General features: G+C 38.2%; 1 protein-coding gene across 6 annotated transcripts in view; it reads left to right on the plus strand.

The window, feature by feature from the left end:
• The first annotated feature begins 5,731 nt into the window (after positions 1-5,731).
• The window catches only part of DCAF11 (DDB1 and CUL4 associated factor 11), a 148,948-nt gene continuing 128,551 nt past the window's right edge, over positions 5,732-26,128 (plus strand). For 2 of the 6 annotated variants that reach the window (XM_053702346.1, XM_053702348.1), the window contains exon 1: positions 5,732-5,831. The gene's annotated coding sequence lies outside the window, so the exon portion shown is untranslated. Of the gene's footprint in view, positions 5,843-13,297; positions 13,406-26,128 lie in introns of those variants that run through there. The other 4 variants (XM_053702347.1, XM_053702349.1, XM_053702345.1 and 1 more) reach the window with 2 other exon arrangements.

The following is a 26,128-nucleotide window of genomic DNA, read 5'->3' on the forward strand; positions in this document are numbered from 1 at the left end:
GACGCCATCAGATCTATTTCTGGAAGTTCCCACATTTGAACAATCTGAAGAAATACCTCTGGGTGAAGAGACCATTCGCCCGGATGCAACGTTTGGCGACTGAGATAATCCGCTTCCCAATTGTCTATACCTGGGATATGAACCGCAGAGAGTAGACAGGAGCTGGATTCCGCCCAAACCAAAATTCGAGATACTTCTTTCATAGCTAGAGGACTGTGAGTCCCTCCTTGATGATTGATGTATGCCACAGTTGTGACATTGTCTGTCTGAAAACAAATGAACGATTCTCTCTTCAGAAGAGGCCAAAACTGAAGAGCTCTGAAAATTGCACGGAGTTCCAAAATATTGATCGGTAATCTCACCTCCTGAGATTCCCAAACTCCTTGTGCCGTCAGAGATCCCCACACAGCTCCCCAACCTGTGAGACTTGCATCTGTTGAAATTACAGTCCAGGTCGGAAGCAAAAAAGAAGCCCCCTGAATTAAACGATGGTGATCTGTCCACCACGTTAGAGAGTGTCGAACAATCGGTTTTAAAGATATTAATTGAGATATCTTTGTGTAATCCTTGCACCATTGATTCAACATACAGAGCTGAAGAGGTCGCATGTGAAAACGAGCAAAGGGGATCGCGTCCGATGCAGCAGTCATAAGACCTAGAATTTCCATGCATAAGGCTACCGAAGGGAATGATTGTGACTGAAGGTTTCGACAAGCTGTAATTAATTTTAGACGTCTCTTGTCTGTTAAAGACAGAGTCATGGACACTGAATCCATCTGGAAACCCAGAAAGGTTACCCTTGTCTGAGGAATCAATGAACTTTTTGGTAAATTGATCCTCCAACCATGATCTTGAAGAAACAACACAAGTCGATTCGTATGAGATTCTGCTAAATGTAAAGACTGAGCAAGTACCAAGATATCGTCCAAATAAGGAAATACCACAATACCCTGTTCTCTGATTACAGACAGAAGGGCACCGAGAACCTTTGTAAAAATTCTTGGAGCTGTAGCTAGGCCAAACGGCAGAGCCACAAACTGGTAATGCTTGTCCAGAAAAGAGAATCTCAGGAACTGATAATGATCTGGATGAATCGGAATATGCAGATATGCATCCTGTAAATCTATTGTGGACATATAATGCCCTTGCTGAACAAAAGGCAAGATAGTCCTTACAGTTACCATCTTGAACGTTGGTATCCTTACATAACGATTCAATATTTTTAGATCCAGAACTGGTCTGAAGGAATTCTCCTTCTTTGGTACAATGAAGAGATTTGAATAAAACCCCATCCCCTGTTCCGGAACTGGAACTGGCATAATTACTCCAGTCAACTCTAGATCTGAAACACAATTCAGAAATGCTTGAGCTTTTACTGGATTTACTGGGACACGGGAAAGAAAAAATCTCTTTGCAGGAGGTCTCATCTTGAAACCAATTCTGTACCCTTCTGAAACAATGTTCTGAATCCAAGGATTGTGAACAGAATTGATCCAAATTTCCTTGAAAAAACGTAACCTGCCCCCTACCAGCTGAGCTGGAATGAGGGCCGCACCTTCATGTGGACTTAGAAGCAGGCTTTGCCTTTCTAGCTGGCTTGGATTTATTCCAGACTGGAGATGGTTTCCAAACTGAAACTGCTCCTGAGGATGAAGGATCAGGCTTTTGTTCTTTGTTGAAACGAAAGGAACGAAAACGATTATTAGCCCTGTTTTTACCTTTAGATTTTTTATCCTGTGGTAAAAAAGTTCCTTTCCCACCAGTAACAGTTGAAATAATAGAATCCAACTGAGAACCAAATAATTTGTTACCCTGGAAAGAAATAGAAAGTAGAGTTGATTTAGAAGCCATATCAGCATTCCAAGTTTTAAGCCATAAAGCTCTTCTAGCTAAAATAGCTAGAGACATAAACCTGACATCAACTCTGATAATATCAAAAATGGCATCACAGATAAAATTATTAGCATGCTGAAGAAGAATAATAATATCATGAGAATCATGTTGTGTTACTTGTTGCGCTAAAGTTTCCAACCAAAAAGTTGAAGCTGCAGCAACATCAGCCAAAGATATAGCAGGTCTAAGAAGATTACCTGAACACAGATAAGCTTTTCTTAGAAAGGATTCAATTTTCCTATCTAAAGGATCCTTAAACGAAGTACCATCTGACGTAGGAATAGTAGTACGTTTAGCAAGGGTAGAAATAGCCCCATCAACTTTAGGGATTTTGTCCCAAAATTCTAATCTGTCAGACGGCACAGGATATAATTGCTTAAAACGTTTAGAAGGAGTAAATGAATTACCCAATTTATCCCATTCTTTGGAAATTACTGCAGAAATAGCATTAGGAACAGGAAAAACTTCTGGAATAACCACAGGAGCTTTAAATACCTTATCCAAACGTTTAGAATTAGTATCAAGAGGACCAGAATCCTCTATTTCTAAAGCAATTAGTACTTCTTTAAGTAAAGAACGAATAAATTCCATTTTAAATAAATATGAAGATTTATCAGCATCAACCTCTGAGACAGAATCCTCTGAACCAGAAGAGTCATCAGAATCAGAATGATGATGTTCATTTAAAAATTCATCTGTAGGGAGAGAAGTTTTAAAAGATTTTTTACGTTTACTAGAAGGAGAAATAACAGACATAGCCTTCTTTATGGATTCAGAAACAAAATCTCTTATGTTATCAGGAACATTCTGCACCTTAGATGTTGAAGGAACTGCAACAGGCAATGGTACTTTACTAAAGGAAATATTATCTGCATTAACAAGTTTGTCATGACAATCAATACAAACAACAGCCGGAGGAATAGCTACCAAAAATTTACAGCAGATACACTTATCTTTGGTAGATCCAGCACTAGACAGCGATTTTCCTGTAGTATCTTCTGACTCAGATGCAACGTGAGACATCTTGCAATATGTAAGAGAAAAAACAACATATAAAGCAAAATTGATCAAATTCCTTAAAAGACAGTTTCAGGAATGGGAAAGAATGCCAAGAACAAGCTTCTAGCAACCAGAAGCAATAAAAAAAGAGACTTAAATAATGTGGAGATAAAAGCGACGCCCATATTTTTTAGCGCCAAATCAGACGCCCACATTATTTGGCGCCTAAATGCTTTTGGCGCCAAAATGACGCCACATCCGGAACGCCGACATCTTTGGCGCAAAATAACGTCAAAAAAATGACGCAACTTCCGGCGACACGTATGACGCCGGATACGGAAAAGAATTTTTGCGCCAAAAAGTCCGCGCCAAGAATGACGCAATAAAATGAAGCATTTTCAGCCCCCGCGAGCCTAACAGCCCACAGGGAAAAAAGTGTCAAATTTTTGAAGGTAAGAAAAAAATGATTAATTCAAATGCATTATCCCAAATATGAAACTGACTGTCTGAAAAATAAGGAAAGTTGAACATTCTGAGTCAAGGCAAATAAATGTTTGAATACATATATTTAGAACTTTATAAACAAAGTGCCCAGCCATAGCTTAGAGTGTCACAGAAAATAAGATTTACTTACCCCAGGACACTCATCTACATGTTTGTAGAAAGCCAAACCAGTACTGAAACGAGAATCAGCAGAGGTAATGGTATATATAAGAGTATATCGTCGATCTGAAAAGCGAGGTAAGAGATGAATCTCTACGACCGATAACAGAGAACCTATGAAATAGACCCCGTAGAAGGAGATCACTGCATTCAAATAGGCAATACTCTCTTCACATCCCTCTGACATTCACTGCACGCTGAGAGGAAAACCGGGCTCCAACTTGCTGCGGAGCGCATATCAACGTAGAATCTAGCACAAACTTACTTCACCACCTCCATCGGAGGCAAAGTTTGTAAAAACTGAATTGTGGGTGTGGTGAGGGGTGTATTTATAGGCATTTTGAGGTTTGGGAAACTTTGCCCCTCCTGGTAGGAATGTATATCCCATACGTCACTAGCTCATGGACTCTTGCTAATTACATGAAAGAAATAGAGTTTTTTTTTTTTTTTTTTTTTTTTTTTTTTAAATAATAATTCTGTTCTGTAGTATCCTCCCTTAGCCCCCAACCTCCCTGATCCCCCCCCCCAAACAGCTCTCTAACCCCCCTCTCTCTGCCTTATTGCACCATATTGGGTACTGGCAGCTGTCTGCCAGTGCCCAGTTTGAAATGAAATGTTTTTTTTTTATTTATTTTTTTAAAAAATACTATTTTCTGTAGTGTAGCTGCCCTCCCTCAACCCCCAACCCCCCAACCCCTACCAGATCGCTAAACATTTGAGCTGCTAAAGTTTTGAGCTGCCCACCCTCACTCCCACCGAGTACCATCATTGTTTCATAGTGTAGGGTTCCCACCCGCCCGCGCCCCGCTCCTGTGCACGCGCGCGCACCCGCAATCAATCCCGCCCCCCTTCCCACCGATGGCTGCCCACCCGCCTCCCTTGGTAAGCTCCCACCCACCAACGAACATGGCCATCAATGGCCGATGCAGAGAGGGCCACAGGGTGGCTCTCTCTGCATCGGACGGCTAAAAAATGTTATAGCAGGATGCCTCAATATCGAGGCATCACTGCTATAACATGAAAGCAGTTGGAAGTGATCAGGATCGCTTCCACTGCTTTCAAAGACCAACGACGTACGGGGTACGTCCTTGGTCATTAACTGCATTTTTTTGCAGGACGTACCCCATACGTCGTTGGTCGTTAAGGGGTTAATGGGACAGTCAACACCAGATTGTGTGTTGTTTAAAAAGGTAGATAATCCCTTTATCACCCATTCCCCAGTTTTGCATAACCAACAGTTATAATACACTTTTTACCTCTGTGATTACCTTGTATCTAAGCCTCTGCAAACTGCCCCCTTATTTCAGTTATTTTGACAGACTTGCATTTTAGCCAATCATTGCTCACTCCTAGGAGCTTCACGTCCGTGAGCACATTGTTATCTATATGAAACACATGAACTAACGCCCTCTAGTGGTAAAAAAAACTGTCAAAATGCTTTTAGATTAGAGGCGGCCTTCAAGGTCTAATAAATTAGCATATGAACCTCCTAGGTTTAGCTTTCAACTAAGAATACCAAGAGAATAAAGCAAAAATTGGTGATAAAAGTTAATTGGAAAGTTGTTTAAAATTGTCCCTTTATAAAGACATATAACTTAAGTGCTAATTCAGCTATATATTAGAATATTTTAAAAAGCTAACATATACTGCTTAAGTGACAAACAAAATAAGTATACAATGCATAAGAACCAGCTTGTGTCACTTTTTTGATGCCAGTGAGCCACTATTTTTAAAATGATATGCAGTGTTATACACTCTCTCACTATATGTTAGACTTGGCACCGCTATTTTTATTATCGGGCATGACATTTTTTTTGTTTGTTTAGAAAGTATGTGCTAATAAAACGCTTAATAGGTTGCTTATAGACTGCTGGTCAAACACTATCCATACACTTTTTATGAAGCTGGGATCTGCATAACCCTTTCTCTTCCCTACAAAAGTTTGCGCAGCCCAAATCAATATTCGTAGTACTGGAAATAAACAGAATATAATTCTTCCACGACACATTTTTAATAAACATATTAACAGACATTTTAATCGCAATGGTAAACTAAACTTGTAACCGCGTTTGACAACGGGACATTCAATCTGTCAATCACACAATAAAACCCACCCACAGCAGGTAAGGTACGTTATTAAAGGGCGGATGTAAAAAGAACCAATCAGAATCATGAGCTCGCCCTCGGTTACTGGTCGGCCTATCTCATGCCAATCACTTGGTGAGTCCTGGAAGCGGAAGCAGCAGAGGGACATCTGAGCAGGAGATGTAAACAGAGTAAGTTGTCAGTAAGTAACTATTGCATGTAAAGCCCGTTTTGTTTTACTTATCTATGTAATCCATATACTGTATAATAATCATAAATGCACCGTGTAGATTTATATATATCGCAAAATTAATGCACGATATGTTACTATTGTTTCAAAGATCGCGTTATTGCTGGAGTGTTATAGAAGAGCACTATATAGCACAGCAATATATGTTTGTAGGTATATAGTACCTGCCAATGTGTATGTTTAGGTATATATTATGTAAAGTGCGGGTAGTGTGTTGTTTGTGCCTGACTTTACATAATGATGCAGTATGAGCAGTTATTGTGTAACTGCTACTTGTACTGCACATGTGAGCATTTTGGATGTAACTTGTATCCATATTCTACAGTGAGAGGCATCATTGTGTAGTCAGTATGTGTACTTTAATACAGAGTAATGCTAGTGTGATTATATATTATTGGCAATTCAATGTGAAATTTGTGTAACTGTCATCTAAATGAATGTACAGTATTAAGCACACTGTAAGCTGATTAAATACTTTTTATCTTGGATTGTTCAACATTTATTCTCAAGATTTTTTTTTTTGTTAATCCAATGTGAGAAAAATTGCTGGCCCTGACTAACACATCTGTGCTCACACAGGGTTATCCTTAAAAAGGTTTATACAGTTATACCTCCATATAGCGGTTTAGGGACCGGAGCCTTGCTGAAAAGTGAAAAACTGCCTTAAAGGGACAGTCTACTCCAGAATTGTTATAGTTTAAAAATATAGATAATCCCTTTATTACCCATTCCCCAGTTTTGCAGAACCAACACGGTTATGATTACCTTGTAACTAAGCCTCTTTAGACTGTCCCCTTCAGTATTTTTGACAGACTTGCATTTTAGCCAATGCAAGTAACTCCTCTGGCGTGAGCGCAATGTTATCTATATGGCACACATGAACTAACACCCTCTAGCTGTACAGACTGTCAAATGCATTCAGATAAGAGGCGGCCTTCAAGGGCTTAGATATCAGCATATGAGACTACCTAGGTTTAGCTTTCAACTAAGAATGAACCAAATTAACAAAATAAAATGTGGTGATAAATGTAAATTGGGAAGTTGTTTACAATTACATGCCCTATCTAAATCATAAAGTCTAAATTTGACTAGACTGTCCCTTTTTTAAAAGTGAAACAAGGCAGTTTTAGCTTTTTTTTTTTTTTTTACTTGCTAGTGTTTTTTAAAACTTAAAAACATGTTTGAGCTAACATATATTAGGTGTGCAATAGCTCTAAGTTTAGCATAGCCCTAGCACAGTACAGCACAATATTTAATTAAAACTGTACAGTCAAATTTGCCAGACTACAACACTGAGACACAGAATGTACCTGAATTCTGTAAATAGACCGAATGGCGCACAAAAAATGGTGTCAGTTGCCTTTCTCGCAATCTCATGATGAGTACAGTACTGTTTCAAAATCCTTGGAGGTTGCGCTTCAACTCCACATCAGTGCTGTATTAGGTAAGCACTGTAAATTGAGGTATACCTGTATATACAGACCTTAAAAATAATCTTTGGAAATGTCTATTTTATATAAAATGTTCAAAAGGTTAAGCTATGCATCAAATCTAGATAGAATCAGTAAAACACAAAACATTAAATGTATCAAAAACAGTATTAATATCAGATTTCATAATCTAAGACCTTGGCTAAATGTTTTTATAATAATAATAATAAAAAAAAAAATCTTTTTAAAATACCACTGAAACATGAAATATGTTTGGAACAAAGGACTTGGCAAACCTAAAAGTGAAAGCAAATGTAAAGAAGTAATTTGAAAAGCCATAACCGCAACCATCCCAAGCACAATTAACCCTTACCAGACCTTTTACAAATCTTCCACCCTTAAATGATCTCATTGACAGGAGGATAAATATTAAACATCTTCCTAACTGAATCCTTTATTGCAAGCTCTTCCTCCTAGGCCTAATCCTCAAAGGGACACTAAAGTCAAAATTACACTTTAATTATTCAAACAGAGCAGCCATTTTTTAAAAAAACTTCCCATTTTCTCCAATTATCAAAATGTACACAGTATTGTCAACACTAAAACCTTAATAACTTTTACTAGAAGCATTTTTGCCAATACTGTACATGTATATGGCAACTATGTTTTTACTTGAAGATGTAATTCATCTGTGCATTTAAATTTTGACTGGAATGTCCTTTTAACCACTTTGCTAGCAGTAATTTCAGCGAGGAACTTGCCCAAAATACATTTTTGATATCATTTCATTAAAACAGAAATATAGCCTTTGATCTTTATTTTTTAAGTAAAGAACCAAAAGTATCGATCTAGGCCCATTTTGGTGTATTTCATGCCACCATTTCACCGCCAAAAGCGATCATATAAAAAAAAAAAAATACTTTTTCACAAAATTCTCACTGAAATGATTTACATACTGCTTGTGCAATCATTAAACACATGATTGGAAATAATTCTCTGGGATCCACTTTGTTCAAAATAGCAGACATATATGGCTTTGCCATTGGTTTTTGGTAATTTGATTGCCACTAATTGCAGCTGCGCACCATACTTCTATTATTCACAGCAGTGAAAGGGTTAATCTGCTAGCTTGTACGGTTAATTTTAGTTGTAGCATAGAGATTACTCTCCCACCTCGTGATCTCTCCCAAACGGCTCTCTTCCCTCTAAATAGTTACAGCCGAAACTGCTGGAGCTTCCATCAGCTCGGACATAAATTTACGTTATGCGGTACGATGAGCTTCATACCGCATTACCTATATATGTCAGATTTTTTTTTTTTTATTGTGTATTAAGCAATTCTACTGTATATAATGGTCCCTTCATTGCCCCCCCAGCATAATAATAATAATAATAATAATAATTATATATATATATTTATACACACAAAATTGCAGAAATGTACGGCACTCACTTTATCAATTCAGCTGCCTGGTGCTCTCACTGAGAAAATACACATAGTAGAACAGAAGCAGTGAATCCCACGGACGGTCTCCTAAACAAGCAGGCACACAGGATTTTTCATAAACACTCCGTTTTAATGGCAGTAAATTAACCAATTTACTGCCATTAAAACGGAGTGTTTATGAAAAATCCTGTGTGCCTGCTTGTTTGGATCCTGGCTACAACACGGAGGCCGTCCGTGGGATTCACTACTTCTGTTTTTATATATATATATATATATATATATATATATATATATATAATTTTTATACACACACGTATATTTAATTTATGCAATAACTTTCTTCTTTTTTTTTTCTTCAAAGAATTTTTATTGATGAAAAAGAGAGGGTATTACAATGTGTAAATGAAACACAGGGGGCATTTCAACTTCCTGTTTAGGTTAAAGGAACATGTAACTCAACTTTTTTTATTTTTCATGATTCAAATAGAACACGCAATTTTAAACAACTTTCCAATTTACTTCTTTTATCTAAGTTGCTTCATTCTTTTGGAACCTTTTTTTGAAGGACCTACTATGCAGTACTGGGAGCTATCTGAAGACATCTGTTGAACCAATGAAAAGAGGAATTTTGGTGCAGCCACCAATGAGCAGTTTGCTCCCAGTAATGCATTTTAACCCATGAGCCTACCTAGATATGCTTTTCAACTAAGGATACCAAGAGAATTAAGCAATTTAGATAATAGAAGCAAATTTGAAAGTTGTTTAAAATCACATGCTCTGAATCATGAAAGAAACATTTTTGGTTTCATGTCCCTTTAAGTAATAGAGCGAGATCTAAATTGTGGGAACGTGTTTTAGTACATCATAACAAGGTGCTAAGGTTTTGGAATGTCTATTAGAAGAACTATAAATTACTATAATTGAGATAAGTGAACGATTTCACTAGATATCATAATGACAATATGAATTAGACTGCTGAAAAGAACTGAGAGAGAGAGTAAAGAGAAATAAGGGAGGAGAGAGGAAAGAATAAAATGGGGAACTCAAGAAAACTGTCACGTTTGGCTCCTTGCCCGTCAATAAATATGCTATGCTCCTATTTCTCGTTTGATGCTCTATATATCCTTTGTGTGTTTTTCCTGCCTAAGCTCCTTTTTCCTCTTCTTGGCTACTTTTTTCCTCTTTCCTCCTCTACTAGTCCCCTTCTCTGATAGCTTCCTTCTCGCTCTTTATCACCTCCCTTTTTAACTTTATCTCTCACTATTCTTTCCTACTGTTCGCCTAAATTTCAGAAGTATAAGTATAGCTACATAGTTATTTAGTGGGGAAATTCTAATTAGTTGGAAATAAAGATACCCAGTCGGCCCAGATTAATTCAAACAAAGTGAGGTTATCCATGGTATAAAAAACATACCTTTCCATACCATGGATGTAGCTCATGATGTTTAGTACTTCATTACAATTTGGGGGAGTGCTATTCTTTCATGATCTAGCTATAGTCAATCTGACTGCTGTAAGCAAATAGGCACAATAATAGCCTTGTTGTGTAGGATGCAATTGTATTCCTAGATGTAGTAGTGCTGCCTCTGGGGTTTTAGGGAGTCTAAGGGGAGTGTAATACCAATGCGCTAATATTTTATATTCTGTCTCATATAGGGTAACACAATGGAGGGCTTTCTTCATTATGATAATGGATTTTTGTCAATCTTTGAGGTGTCAGTATATTTATAAGAATCTTAGCAGTACTCTCTAAATAATATGTGAGTATATGGCAGGGTTATAACTTAATATATTTAACAATCTTTCTTTAAACTAAACCCACAATCAAATATTCATATACTAAGACAATAAAATTAATATAAATTCCTGAATTCTTTATTATTAGTAAATATCTATTAACAAATTGAAATATATTTGTAGGAATCAGAATGTGAATCAATATTATACGCGTTTAAAAACTATTCAAATATGCTGTGCAGAGTTCATGCAAGTTTACCTTATTCACAATAGAATTTAATTCAGTTAACACCATGAGATTCCAAGATATTTAATTGCTAACATTCAAGCAATACAATTTTAACAGTGCTTAGTTAAACAATAGGACAATATATATATATATATATATATATATATATATATATATATATATATATATATATATATATATATATATATATATATATATATATTGTCCTATTAGAAGAACATTAACATTTGCTGTCTTTTTATTTAAATTAGATAAAAGTTATTTTTTATACAGTTTTTCAGTATCCTTACTAAAAAATCTGCTTTAATAACATAATAGTGCAAAAAAGCATACTTTTCCGACACACTCAATAGTGAGTTCTGTCCTAAGTTACAATTTAGTCTAATGCTTAAGCACTGCTCCTATAAGTGTACTATACAGCATAGATATCTCAATACTAATTGATTCTGACAAAACATTATAGATGAAAATCTATATTTTACAAATAATATTTTTGTTCCACTTTTTTTGTTTAAAAAAAATAAATAAATAAATATATATATATATATATATATATATATAATCTCAGCTATTTAGCTACAATTGATTCTAATACAATTCTAATTAGGATACTAAAAATACATATATTCTTAATGTAAACAGTTATTTATAATTAAAACCAATTCTAAGATATATATATTCTATATTTTGCACAGATGAATTACTTAGCATACAAAAGATAAACTTAACCCTATACGGGACTATGAATATAAGCAAAAATATAAACTGCTCTCTTTAAATCTATTAAATACAAATTGACTATGTTCTTACCAATAATATATACAGGGAGTGCAGAATTATTAGGCAAGTTGTATTTTTGAGGATTAATTTTATTATTGAACAACAACCATGTTCTCAATGAACCCAAAAAAACTCATTAATATCAAAGCTGAATATTTTTGGAAGTAGTTTTTAGTTTTTTTTTAGTTTTAGCTATTTTAGGGGGATATCTGTGTGTGCAGTGACTATTACTGTGCATAATTATTAGGCAACTTAACAAAAAACAAATATATACCCATTTCAATTATTTATTTTTACCAGTGAAACCAATATAACATCTCAACATTCACAAATATACATTTCTGACATTCAAAAACAAATCAGTGACCAATATAGCCACCTTTCTTTGCAAGGACACTCAAAAGCCTGCCATCCATGGATTCTGTCAGTGTTTTGATCTGTTCACCATCAACATTGCGTGCAGCAGCAACCACAGCCTCCCAGACACTGTTCAGAGAGGTGTACTGTTTTCCCTCCTTGTAAATCTCACATTTGATGATGGACCACAGGTTCTCAATGGGGTTCAGATCAGGTGAACAAGGAGGCCATGTCATTAGATTTTCTTCTTTTATACCCTTTCTTGCCAGCCACGCTGTGGAGTACTTGGACGCGTGTGATGGAGCATTGTCCTGCATGAAAATCATGTTTTTCTTGAAGGATGCAGACTTCTTCCTGTACCACTGCTTGAAGAAGGTGTCTTCCAGAAACTGGCAGTAGGACTGGGAGTTGAGCTTGACTCCATCCTCAACCCGAAAAGGCCCCACAAGCTAATCTTTGATGATACCAGCCCAAACCAGTACTCCACCTCCACCTTGCTGGCGTCTGAGTCGTACTGGAGCTCTCTGCCCTTTACCAATCCAGCCACGGGCCCATCCATCTGGCCCATCAAGACTCACTCTCATTTCATCAGTCCATAAAACCTTAGAAAAATCAGTCTTGAGATATTTCTTGGCCCAGTCTTGACGTTTCAGCTTGTGTGTCTTGTTCAGTGGTGGTCGTCTTTCAGCCTTTCTTACCTTGGCCATGTCTCTGAGTATTGCACACCTTGTGCTTTTGGACACTCCAGTGATGTTGCAGCTCTGAAATATGGCCAAACTGGTGGCAAGTGGCATCTTGGCAGCTGCACGCTTGACTTTTCTCAGTTCATGGGCAGTTATTTTGCGCCTTGGTTTTTTCACACGCTTCTTGCGACCCTGTTGACTATTTTGAATGAAACGCTTGATTGTTCGATGATCACGCTTCAGAAGCTTTGCAATTTTAAGAGTGCTGCATCCCTCTGCAAGATATCTCACTATTTTTGACTTTTCTGAGCCTGTCAAGTCCTTCTTTTGACCCATTTTGCCAAAGGAAAGGAAGTTGCCTAATAATTATGCACACCTGATATAGGGTGTTGATGTCATTAGACCACACCCCTTCTCATTACAGAGATGCACATCACCTAATATGCTTAATTGGTAGTAGGCTTTTGAGCCTATACAGCTTGGAGTAAGACAACATGCATAAAGAGGATGATGTGGTCAAAATACTAATTTGCCTAATAATTCTGCACTCCCTGTATTTAATATCACATAAATAGACATTCTCATATCCATTAAAATATATATTTTCCTACAATGCTTAAGTATATTTTACTTGAAATATAAATACAGTTGTTTTAAGCAGTGAAATTTGAAATTATAATGCAAGCCATGTGCTTTCACTGTGTGTGTGTTACCTTCCCCCAGCCGTATGTCTGCAGTACGTCTTCAAGTGTCAGAGATTCAGTGAGCCATTGTGTTGTCATCACACATGTCTGCCAGCATAAGCCTCCCCTTGAAGTCACAAAGATCTAGGTGAGAAACCCCAGAGGACCTCTGAGCACACCCCCCACTCAAAACACAGACCACTGACTCCAAACAACCAAGGGGTTTCCTGCAATTTCAGTACTATGCTTATCTTTGTTTGGAAAGATAATTTAGTTGAAAAAGGAATCCAGCTATTTAGATTGACCCTCTCTCTGATCACCAAATGTTTTAGAGCCACAAGAAAAGCTTAATTACCATCTGATGGGGTCTCTAGTTTCACACCTCAGCAAGAAAGTGTTCCTTTTTAAATGATCTCTCCAAAGACAAACCTGAAAGCAATTTCTTTTTAATGACTTTGTGACCCATCCTGTCTCAAGCTATAAAACTTTGCATATATTCAAATAAACATGGTCATTCCTTTTTGAGTGATTGCTTAAAGGGACACTGAACCCAAATTTTTTTCTTTTGTAATTCAGAAAGAGCATGCAATTTTAAGCAACTTTCTAAGTTACTCCTATTATCAATTTTTGTTCGTTCTCTTGCTATCATTATTTGAAAAAGAAGGCATCTAAGCTTTTTTTGGTTTCAGTACTCTGGACAGCACTTTTTTTATTGGTGGATGAATTTATCCACCAATCAGCAAGGACAACCCAGGTTGTTCACCAAAAATGGGCCGGCATCTAAACTTACATTCTTGCATTTCAAATAAAGATACCAAGAGAATGAAGAAAATTTGATAATAGGAGTAAATTAGAAAGTTGCTTAAAATTTCATGCTCAATCTGAATCACGAAAGAAACATTTTGGGTACAGTGTCCCTTTAAGTTAATTAGACCAAATGTTTTCTCTAAGTTTATTTTTAAAACATTTATTTGTTCTACAAGCAATCCATTTGATAAGAGAGGGTGGGGGCTGGTTTCTATACAGTGTCCATTTGCAGCTTTTAGAAGTTAAATGAATTATTTGATGTACACATCCACAGACCTATCAAATAATTATACCTGTATATATGATCTAATAATATTTCAAATACCTTGACAGAGGGGTATGGTTGATTTTAAAATGTTACCACGCAAGTAAGACCGCTTTATTAGGCGGAATAGCTCCTTCCATAATGTTGTAATGAAAAGATAAGTTTATAAAGTCTTCCACTCACACACAACCTAATCTCACTAATTGTCTTGTGTCTAATAGATTTGTGGTCAAAACCCAACTGTGCAGGAAACTTTTAATGTGAGTTTACTCAAAAATGAGAATATTAGGTGGGGGCACTCTGAGGAAAGTTGGGGAATGGGTTTGTATTGGTTTGGGGCAGCTAGATCAGAAACTGTAGAAGCTTCTATACGAAACCATACATTTGGATGAGATTCAGGGAGGCCATTAAGTAGGCCCCTTAAAGTGCCATAAAACATGTTGATCTGTGCATATCATTAAAGGGCTAATTAAGAATAATTTGCATAAAAATTGTTTAAATATTGCTTGCAAGTATTTTAAAATGTTCAAAAATAAGAAAAATTAGTTACGTAGCCATGCTGTCTGGAGTAGTCTGATGCACCCCCATTATCAGTGTTTAGCATCAGAAACACAGGCATTGTATTTCAACTGAGTTCACAGTAGCTTATTTGCTTCTAGGCATTCTCCAGCAGATAAGTGTTAAAGGGACAGTCAAGTAAAAAAAAAACTTCCATGATTCAAATAAAGCATGCAATTTTAAACAACTTTCCAATTTACTTTTATCGCCAATTTTGCTGTATTCTTAGTTGAAAGCTAAACCTAGAAGGTTCATATGCTAATTTCTTAGACCTTAAAGGCCGACTCTAATCTAAATGCATTTTTACCGTTTTTCAACACTAGAGGGTATTAGTTCATGTGTTTCATATAGATAACATTGAGCTTATAAACGTGAATTTACCGAGGAGTGAGCACTGATTTGGCTAAAATGCTAGTCTTTCAAAAGAACTGAAATAAGGGGGCAGTCTGCATAGGCTTAGATACAAGGTAATTACAGAGCTAAAACTGTATTATTATAACTTTGTTGGTTATGCAAAACTGGGAAATGGGTAATTAAGGGATTATCTACCTTTTTAAAACAACAAAAATTCTGGTGTTGACTGTCCCTTTAAAGTCTTCAATTATACCAAATCAAAGGTGGATATAGATGCAGCCATAAAAGGAATTGTGGGGGGGGGGGTGTCCGAGCTGTACAATTCGGAAACTTAAAAGAAAGGGTTAATGGCGAGGCACTGCAGTATAAATTTGCAGTTAAAGTAATTAAAATGCATATTATATTTCTCTTGTTAAGTGTATCCAGTCCACGGATCATCCATTACTTATGGGATATTAACTCCTCCCCAACAGGAAGTGCAAGAGGATTCACCCAGCAGAGCTGCTATATAGCTCCTCCCCTAACTGCCATTACCAGTCATTCTCTTGCACCCAACGAATAGATAGGATGTGTGAGAGGACTGTGGTGATTATACTTAGTTTCATACCTTCAATCAAAAGTTTGTTATTTTATAATAGCACCGGAGTGTGTTATTCCTTCTCTGGTAGAATTTGAAGAAGAATCTACCTGAGTTTTTCTATGATTTTAGCCGGAGTAGTTAAGATCATATTGCTGTTTCTCGGCCATCTGAGGAGAGGTAAACTTCAGATCAGGGGACAGCGGGCAGATTAATCTGCAAAGAGGTATGTAGCAGCTTATTATTTTCTGACAATGGAATTGATGAGAAAATTCTGCCATACCGATATAATGTAAACTCAGCCTTAAATGCAGTAGCAGCAACTGGTATCAGGCTGTCATGTATGTATATTTTACACTTCAGTATTCTGGGGAATGGCACTTCACTGGAATTATACTGTATGCATAAAACTTTAGCCTAATTTGCAGGGACTAGCAACAGGCTTTTTAATAACACTCAATTTATTAATGTTAAACGTTTTTTGCTGGCATGTAAAATCGTTTAATTTTCTGAGGTACTGGGTGAAAAAATGTTTTGGGCACTATTTTTTTTCCACTTGGCAGTCGTTTTATTTAATTTATGACAGTTTACTGATCTCTCTCACTGTTATGTGTGAGGGGGAGGCTATCAGGGTTAGTTATCCTTTGCTAATGGGAGCAATCCTTTGCTAAAATTGTGTTTTTTACAAAGATTTGATGCTATAACTTTTTCAGTTTATTAATTTTCAACTGTCATAACTTTTTCTGTGCTTCTTATAGGCACAGTACGTTTTCATATTATAGTAAATTACTTGAAAAGTATTTCCAAGTTGCTAGTTTATTTGCTAGTGTGTTAAACATGTCTGATTCAGAGGAAGATATCTGTGCTATATGTGCTAAAGCCAAAGTGGAGCCCAATAGAAATTTATGTACTAACTGTATTGATGCTACTTTAAATAAAAGTCAATCTGTACAAATTGAACATATTTCACCAAACAACGAGGGGAGAGTTATGCCGACTAACTCGCCTCACGTGTCAGTACCTGCATCTCCCGCTCGGGAGGTGCGTGATATTGTAGCGCCGAGTACATCTGGGCGGCCATTACAAATCACATTACAGGTTATGGCTACTGTTATGACTGAAGTTTTGGCTAAATTACCAGAACTAAGAGGTAAGCGTGATCACTCTGGGGTGAGAACAGAGTGCGCTGATAATATTAGGGCCATGTCAGACACTGCGTCACAATTTGCAGAACATGAGGACGGAGAGCTTCATTCTGCGGGTGACGGTTCTGATCCAAACAAACTGGATTCAGATATTTCAAATTTTAAATTTAAGCTGGAAAACCTCCGTGTATTACTAGGGGAGGTGTTAGCGGCTCTGAATGATTGTAACACAGTTGCAATACCAGAGAAAATGTGTAGGTTGGATAAATATTTTGTGGTACCGGCGAGTACTGACGTTTTTCCTATACCTAAGAGACTTACTGAAATTGTTACTAAGGAGTGGGATAGACCCGGTGTGCCGTTCTCACCCCCTCCGATATTTAGAAAGATGTTTCCAATAGACGCCACCACACGGGACTTATGGCAAACGGTCCCTAAGGTGGAGGGAGCAGTTTCTACTTTAGCTAAGCGTACCACTATCCCGGTGGAGGATAGCTGTGCCTTTTCAGATCCAATGGATAAAAAGTTAGAGGGTTACCTTAAGAAAATGTTTGTTCAACAAGGTTTTATATTGCAACCTCTTGCATGCATTGCGCCTGTCACGGCTGCAGCAGCATTTTGGTTTGAGTCTCTGGAAGAGACACTTGAATCAGCTCCATTAGATGAGATTACACACAAGCTTAAAGCCCTTAAGTTAGCTAACTCATTTATTTCAGATGCCGTAGTACATTTAACTAAACTTACGGCTAAGAATTCCGGATTCGCCATTCAGGCACGCAGAGCACTGTGGCTAAAATCCTGGTCAGCTGACGTTACTTCTAAATCTAAATTGCTTAATATACCTTTCAAAGGGCAGACCTTATTCGGGCCCGGGTTGAAAGAAATTATCGCTGACATTACAGGAGGTAAAGGCCATGCCCTGCCTCAAGACAGAGCCAAACCTAAGGCTAGACAGTCTAATTTTCGTTCCTTTCGTAATTTCAAAGCAGGAGCAGCATCAACTTCCTCTGCACCAAAACAGGAAGGAGCTGTTGCTCGCTACAGACAAGGCTGGAGACCTAACCAGTCCTGGAACAAGGGCAAGCAGGCCAGGAAACCTGCTGCTGCCCCTAAGACAGCATGAATCGAGGGCCCCCGATCCGGGAACGGATCTAGTGGGGGGCAGACTTTCTCTCTTTGCCCAGGCTTGGGCAAGAGATGTCCAGGATCCCTGGGCGTTAGAGATCATATCTCAGGGATACCTTCTAGACTTCAAATTCTCTCCCCCAAGAGGGAGATTTCATCTGTCAAGGTTGTCAACAAACCAAATAAAGAAAGAGGCGTTTCTACGCTGCGTACAAGATCTTTTATTAATGGGAGTGATCCATCCGGTTCCGCGGTCGGAACAAGGACAAGGGTTTTACTCAAATCTGTTTGTGGTTCCCAAAAAAGAGGGAACTTTCAGGCCAATCTTGGATTTAAAGATCCTAAACAAATTCCTAAGAGTTCCATCGTTCAAAATGGAAACTATTCGGACAATTTTACCCATGATCCAAAAGGGTCAGTACATGACCACAGTGGATTTAAAGGATGCTTACCTTCACATACCGATTCACAAAGATCATTACCGGTATCTAAGGTTTGCCTTTCTAGACAGGCATTACCAGTTTGTAGCTCTTCCATTCGGATTGGCTACGGCTCCGAGAATCTTCACAAAGGTTCTGGGTGCTCTTCTGGCGGTACTAAGACCGCGAGGAATTGCGGTAGCTCCGTACCTAGACGACATTCTGATACAAGCTTTCAAACTGCCAAGTCTCATACAGAGTTAGTACTGGCATTTCTAAGGTCGCATGGATGGAAGGTGAACGAAAAGAAGAGTTCTCTCTTTCCACTCACAAGAGTTCCCTTCTTGGGGACTCTTATAGATTCTGGAGAAATGAAGATTTACCTGACAGAAGACAGGTTAACAAAGCTTCAAAATGCATGCCGTGTCCTTCATTCCATTCAACACCCGTCAGTAGCTCAATGCATGGAGGTGATCGGCTTAATGGTAGCAGCAATGGACATAGTACCCTTTGCACGCCTACATCTCAGACCGCTGCAATTGTGCATGCTAAGTCAGTGGAATGGGGATTACTCAGACTTGTCCCCTACTCTGAATCTGGATCAAGAGACCAGAAATTCTCTTCTATGGTGGCTTTCTCGGCCACATCTGTCCAGGGTGATGCCATTCAGCAGGCCGGACTGGACAATTGTAACAACAGACGCCAGCCTACTAGGTTGGGGCGCTGTCTGGAATTCTCTGAAGGCTCAGGGACAATGGAATCAGGAGGAGAGTCTCCTACCAATAAACATTCTGGAATTGAGAGCAGTTCTCAATGCCCTTCTGGCTTGGCCCCAGTTAACAACTCGGGGGTTCATCAGGTTTCAGTCGGACAACATCACGACTGTAGCTTACATCAACCATCAGGGAGGGACAAGAAGCTCCCTAGCAATGATGGAAGTATCAAAGATAATTCGCTGGGCAGAGTCTCACTCTTGCCACCTGTCAGCAATCTACATCCTGGGAGTGGAGAACTGGGAGGCGGATTTCTTAAGTCGTCAGACTTTTCATCCGGGGGAGTGGGAACTTCATCCGGAGGTCTTTGCCCAAATACTTCGACGTTGGGGCAAACCAGAGATAGATCTCATGGCGTCTCGACAGAACGCCAAGCTTCCTCGTTACGGGTCCAGATCCAGGGATCCGGGAGCGGTTCTGATAGATGCTTGGACAGCACCTTGGACCTTCGGGATGGCTTATGTGTTTCCACCCTTCCCGATGCTTCCTCGATTGATTGCCAGAATCAAACAGGAGAGAGCATCAGTGATTCTAATAGCGCCTGCATGGCCACGCAGGACTTGGTATGCAGATCTAGTGGACATGTCATCCTGTCCACCTTGGTCGCTACCTCTGAAACAGGATCTTCTGATCCAGGGTCCCTTCAAACATCAAAATCTAATTTCTCTGAAGCTGACTGCTTGGAAATTGAACGCTTGATTTTATCAAAACGTGGTTTTTCTGAGTCAGTTATTGATACCTTAATACAGGCTAGGAAGCCTGTTACCAGAAAGATTTACCATAAGATATGGCGCAAATACTTATATTGGTGCGAATCCAAGAGTTACTCATGGAGTAAGGTTAGGATTCCAAGGATATTGTCTCTTCTACAAGAAGGTTTAGAAAAGGGTTTATCCGCTAGTTCCTTAAAGGGACAGATTTCAGCTCTGTCCATTCTTTTACACAAACGTCTGTCAGAAGTTCCGGACGTTCAAGCTTTTTGTCAGGCTTTAGCTAGGATCAAGCCTGTGTTTAAAACTGTTGCTCCACCATGGAGTTTGAACTTAGTTCTTAATGTTTTACAGGGGGTTCCGTTTGAACCCCTTCATTCCATTGATATCAAGTTGTTATTTTGGAAAGTTCTGTTCTTTAATGGCGATTTCCTCGGCTCGAAGAGTCTCTGAGTTATCTGCCTTACATTGTGATTCTCCTTATCTGATTTTTCATTCAGACAAGGTAGTTCTGCGTACTAAACCTGGGTTCCTACCTAAGGTGGTCACTAACAGGAATATCAATCAAGAGATTGTGGTTCCATCTTTGTGTCCTAATCCTTCTTCGAAAAAGGAACGTCTGCTACACAATCTAGATGTAGTCCGTGCCCTGAAATTTTATCTACAGGCAACTAAGGATTTTCGACAAACGTCTTCCCTGTTTGTCGTTTGTTCTGGTCAGAGGAGAGGTCAAAAAGCTTCGGCTACCTCTCTCTCCTTTTGGCTTCGTAGCATAATACGGTTAGCCTATGAGACTGCTGGACAGCAGCCTCCTGAAAGAATTACAGCACATTCTACTAGAGCTGTGGCTTCCACTTGGGCCTTTAAGAATGAGGCTTCTGTTGAACAGATTTGCAAGGCTGCAACTTGGTCTTCTCTTCATACTTTTTCCAAATTTTACAAATTTGACACTTTTGCTTCTTCGGGGGCTGTTTTTGGGAGAAAGGTTCTTCAGGCAGTGTTTCCTTCCGTATAAAGAGCCTGCCTGTCCCTCCCGTCATCCGTGTACTTTAGCTTTGGTATTGGTATCCCATAAGTAATGGATGATCCGTGGACTGGATACACTTAACAAGAGAAAACATAATTTATGCTTACCTGCTAAATTTATTTCTCTTGTAGTGTATCCAGTCCACGGCCCGCCCTGTCACTTTAAGGCAGGTAATTTTTCCATTAAACTACAGTCACCACTGCACCCTATGGTTTTCCTTTCTCTGCATGTTTTCGGTCGAATGACTGGTAATGGCAGTTAGGGGAGGAGCTATATAGCAGCTCTGCTGGGTGAATCCTCTTGCACTTCCTGTTGGGGAGGAGTTAATATCCCATAAGTAATGGATGATCCGTGGACTGGATACACTACAAGAGAAATAAATTTATCAGGTAAGCATAAATTATGTTTTTGTCTCTATCCCAACTTGTTTTATGTACCTTTTTAATTAGTGAATAGGGGAAGGATTTGACGCCATGTCTGAGTAATGCCAAATTCTATCGCATATGCTCAAAGATTCGAGAATGACTAAATTAAAAATTCCTACACTTCTGCAGTAGCGGTCGGGGGGGCTCAAATTAGGTCTACTAGATATAAATAGTAAGGAAGGGAGACTTGCTTAATGTATCTCCATTTACTAGCTTGTTGCCTTAGGGGGAAGCCCTTAGGGGGGAACCCTTCCTCCCTATGAAACTGGATGTTGTAGAGTTGTGTGTGCAACTCTTGAACCTTGTCCCTGCCAGATATAATCAGTCTTTCCGTATTGAAATTGAAGTAGTAAATGTCTAGGTAGTGAAGTGATTCTGCCCAGCCATGAGACAGCCGAGAAGTTCCATTTAGTTCTAAGTTTCCTTAGCCCATGTAAGAGAGGAATATAGTTATCTTGAATCAGTGTGGTGATTTAGAAATAAACACTCCTAAATGATTAATGGAACAACTAGACCACTTAAAGGTGTATTTGTTTTGTAAGGCCTTGGTATAAATTATTTTGAGACACCATAGTAAGGCTTTTTTTTTTTGGAAGATTCAATTTGTAAAAGGATAATTCTCTGAATTTCATTAGTATGTTGAGTTAATGTGGAAGGGATTCTGAAGGGTTAGCTGTGAATATATAGTAGTGTCATCGCCAAATTATGCAGTTTTCTGGTTCGTGCCAAAGAGCGTAATGTCATCTTTTGCTTGAGCTGACCAGATGTTTTCTGCTAGAGGCTCAATTGCGAGGCCAAAAAGTAGGGGTTGTGGAATAAAAGCTGTTGGGGCTGAATAAAGGGCTCTAATTGCCAGATGATTTTCAGTAGGGAAGCAAAAGGTCTCTAATGCTTCCCAAAGGTAGTCCCATCTAATGTGATCAAATGCCTTCTTGGCGCCTAAAGAGATCACAGAGAAAGGTCTGTTAATCCTTGTAAACTTGTGGAAAATATTAAGTAAGTGTTGAGTATTCTCGTGGGCCCTCTCTGTTAGTAACAAATCCCACTTGGTCAGTACTGACCAAAGAGGGCAGGAGAAGAGCAATGCGATTTAGCTAAAAATAATTAAAATATCGTAATGTCCATGTTAATTAATGAGATGGGTCTATAATTCTCACAAAACGCAGGGTCTTTATCAGGTTTAGGGATGGTAGTTAGAGGCCTGTAAGAACTCCCTATATAAGGAGCCACTTTCGTAGGCTTCGTGAAAAAGTCGTAATGGTGAGAGTTCAGATTTATAAATTTTATAGAATATAGCACTTAATACATCTTGCCCTGGAGCTTTTTATGGGGTTAAAGGTTTTTTTTAATTGCTGTGGTGACTTCCTCAAGAGAAATGAGGACAGTTAAGGATTCCCTAACTAGACGAGATTGTTGTAGAGGTCATGCTTTCAATGTTGAGAGATTTTTAATAATCTGCAGACCTTTTACCAATAAGGGTTGGGTTAAGTAGAATTTGGTCACCATATTTAATTTTGTAAATATGGGTAGCATTCACGCAGCATCGTAATTTATTGGCAATCATAGTATCTGCCTTATTGCACTTACTATAGAAAAGTTGTTTAAGTCTGAGTAAATTATGTTGTACTCTACACAATTTAAGTGTACGAATATGAGTTTTAATATCGTTGAGACAATGACCTTTTCCAGCTGGCGTAACTCAGTGAGCTTGAGAGAGGGTAAGGTCTAAGGACTTTCTAGTGTGAGCCTCTTTTTTTTTTATTTTTTTTTTTTTATTTTTTTTAAATAAATAGGATCAAATATTACTACAGAAATGTGGCTTGTACCATCAATAGAAACTAACGCCTAGATTTAGAGTTTTGTCGGTAACGACCCGCGTAGCTAACGCATGCTTTTTCCCCCCCGCACCTTTTAAATGCCGCTGGTATTTAGAGTTCACAGAATGGCTGCGTTAGGCTCCAAAAAGGGAGCGTAGAGCATAATTTACCGCCACTGCAACTCTCAATACCAGCGGTGCTTACGGACGCGGCCAGCTTCAAAAACGTGCTCGTGCACGATTCCCCCATGGGAAACAATGGGGCAGTTTGAGCTGAAAAAAAACCTAACACCTGCAAAAAAGCAGCGTTAAGCTCCTAACGCAGCCCCATTGTTTCCTATGGGGAAACACTTCCTAAGTCTGCACCTAACACTCTAACATGTACCCCGTGTCTAAACACCCCTAACCTTACACTTATTAACCCCTAATCTGCCGCCCCCGCTATCGCTGACACCTGCATATTTTTTTTTAACCCCCTAATCTGCCGTTCCCTACACCGCCGCAACCTACGTTATCCCTATGTACCCCTAATCTGCTGCCCCTAACACCGCCGACCCCTATATTATATTTATTAACCCCTAATCTGCCGCCCCCCAACGTCGCCTCCACCTACCTACAATAATTAACCCCTAATCTGCCGACCGGACCTCACCGCTACTATAATAAATGTATTAACCCCTAATCCGCCTCACTAACCCTATAATAAATAGTATGAACCCCTAATCTGCCCTCCCTAACATCGCTGACACCTAACTTCAAGTATTAACCCCTAATCTGCCGACCGGACCTCACCGCTACTCTATAAAATTTATTAACCCCTAAAGCTAAGTCTAACCCTAACATTAACACCCCCCTAAATTAAATATAATTTAAATCTAACGAAATAAATTAACTCTTATTAAATAAATTATTCCTATTTAAAGCACTTACCTGTAAAATAAACCCTAATATAGCTACAATATAAATAATAATTATATTGTAGCTATTTTAGGATTAATATTTATTTTACAGGCAACTTTGTAATTATTTTAACCAGGTACAATAGCTATTAAATAGTTAAGAACTATTTAATAGCTACCTACTTAAAATAATTAAAAAATTACCTGTAAAATAAATCCTAACCTAAGTTACAATTAAACCTAACACTACACTATCAATAAATTAATTAAATACAATACCTACAAATAAATACAATTAAATAAACTAACTAAAGTACAAAAAATAAAAAAACTGTTACAAAAAATAAAAAAATATTTACAAACATTAGAAAAATATTACAACAATTTTAAGCTAATTACACCTACTCTAAGCCCCCTAATAAAATAACAAAGCCCCCCAAAATAAAAAAATGCCCTACCCTATTCTAAAAATAAAATAGAAAAGCTCTTTTACCTTACCAGTCCTTAAAAGGGCCCTTTGCGGGGCATGCCCCAAAGAATTCAGCTCTTTTGCCTGTAAAAAAAAAAAAAACATACAATACCCCCCCCCAACATTACAACCCACCACATTACAATTCCATCAGCCAATCAGAATTGTCCTACCTTAATTCCGATTGGCTGATAGAATCCTATCAGCCAATCGGAATTCGAGGGACTCCATCTTTTTTTTTTTACAGGCAAAAGAGCTGAATTCTTTGGGGCATGCCCCGCAAAGGGCCCTTTTAAGGGCTGGTAAGGTAAAAGAGCTTTTCTATTTTATTTTTAGAATAGGGTAGGGCATTTTTTTTATTTTGGGGAGCTTTGTTATTTTATTAGGGGGCTTAGAGTAGGTGTAGTAGGTGTAATTAGTTTAAAATTGTTGTAATATTTTTCTAATGTTTGTAAATATTTTTTTTATTTTTTGTAACTTGGTTCTTTTTTATTTTTTGTACTTTAGTTAGTTTATTTCATTGTAGTTATTTGTAGGTATTGTATTTAATTAATTTATTGATCGTGTAGTGTTAGGTTTAATTGTAGGTATTTTATTTAATTAATGTAATGATAGTGTAGTGTTAGGTTTAATTTTAACTTAGGTTAGGATTTATTTTACAGGTAATTTTGTAATTATTTTAAGTAGGTAGGTATTAAATAGTTATTAACTATTTAATAGCTATTGTACCTGGTTAAAATAATTACAAAGTTGCCTGTAAAATAAATATTAATCCTAAAATAGCTACAATATAATTATAATTTATATTGTAGCTATATTAGGGTTTATTTTACAGGTAAGTATTTAGCTTTAAATAGGAATAATTTATTTAATAAGAGTTAATTTATTTCGTTAGATTTAAATTATATTTAACTTAGGGGGGTGTTAGTGTTAGGGTTAGACTTAGCTTTAGGGGTTAATAAATTTAATAGAGTAGCGGTGAGGTCCGGTCGGCAGATTAGGGGTTAATAAATGTAGGTAGGTGGAGGCGACGTTGGGGGCGGCAGATTAGGGGTTAATAAATATAATATAGGGGTCGGCGGTGTTAGGGGCAGCAGATTAGGGGTACATAGGGATAATGTAAGTGGCGGCGGTGTGCGGTCGGCAGATTAGGGGTTAAAAAAATTTAATAGAGTGGCGGCGATGTGGGGGGGCCTCCGTTTAGGGGTACATAGGTAGTTTATGGGTGTTAGTGTACTTTAGAGCACAGTAGTTAAGAGCTTCATGAACCGGCGTTAGCCCAGAAAGCTCTTAACTCCTGACCTTTTGCTGCGGCTGGAGTTTTGTCGTTAGATTTCTAACGCTCACTTCAGCCACGACTCTAAATACCGGCGTTAGAAAGATCCCATTGAAAAGATAGGATACGCAATTGACGTAAGGGGGATCTGCGGTATGGAAAAGTCAGGGCTGGAAAGTGAGCGTTAGACCCTTACCTACATGACTCTAAATACCAGCGGTAGCCC

This window comes from Bombina bombina, chromosome 2, assembly GCF_027579735.1.
Source record: "Bombina bombina isolate aBomBom1 chromosome 2, aBomBom1.pri, whole genome shotgun sequence".
Lineage (NCBI taxonomy): Eukaryota > Metazoa > Chordata > Amphibia > Anura > Bombinatoridae > Bombina > Bombina bombina.